Below are 790 nucleotides of genomic sequence, written 5' to 3' on the forward strand. Positions count from 1 at the left end.
TGACTGCCTGCGGCAACCACGATGCGAAGGCAAAGGAAGGAAGCAAATGCAAATCAAGAGGGTCACTACACAATACAAGGACACATATCCAAACAGGAGGAGGGATCGGGCAGCTCCGCACCCCACGCACCCTACGTACAGGCAACCTAGGGGATTTCCCACAGCTTTACCGACCGGACGATGAATAATTTTCCCCTACGGCCACCTCCACGCAAAGGAGGGAGGTCGAAGCGTTCCACCTCGAAATCCTTCTTCCAAATAGCTCCCACAATCGATGACTATAGTAGCAAGCCTCCTCCCCATTGGACCACGAACGCATACACAATTGAAACAAAAGGTGACCCCCAACCCTCCTCGTAGAGAGGCCAACTAGGAGTCCACCTGGGCAACAGCAACGATGGACCTCAATCGCATGATCACCTGCGGCAGCCTCAATGCAAAGGAAACGGAAGGAAACAAAACAACAAGACCAACCGAGCCCACAACCTCTCTTAGAAATGCTCCCCGACCCTCCACGCCACGCACCGAGGCCACCTAGGCGGTCCACCCGCGGCAGCTGACGGTGGACCTCGATCACTTGACCGCTGCGGAAACCACGATGCGAAGGCAAAGGAAGGAAGCAAATGCAAATCAAGAGGGTCGCTACACAATACAAGGACACATATCCAAACAGGAGGAGGGATCGGGCAGCCTCGCACCCCACGCACCCTACGTACAGGTAACCTAGGGGATTTCCCACAGCTTTACCGACCAGACGATGAATAATTTTCCCCTACGACCACCTCCACGC

Source organism: Pinus tabuliformis, chromosome 7 (genome assembly GCF_031772625.1).
Source record: "Pinus tabuliformis cultivar Carrire ecotype Pingquan chromosome 7, CPIR1, whole genome shotgun sequence".
Lineage (NCBI taxonomy): Eukaryota > Viridiplantae > Streptophyta > Pinopsida > Pinales > Pinaceae > Pinus > Pinus tabuliformis.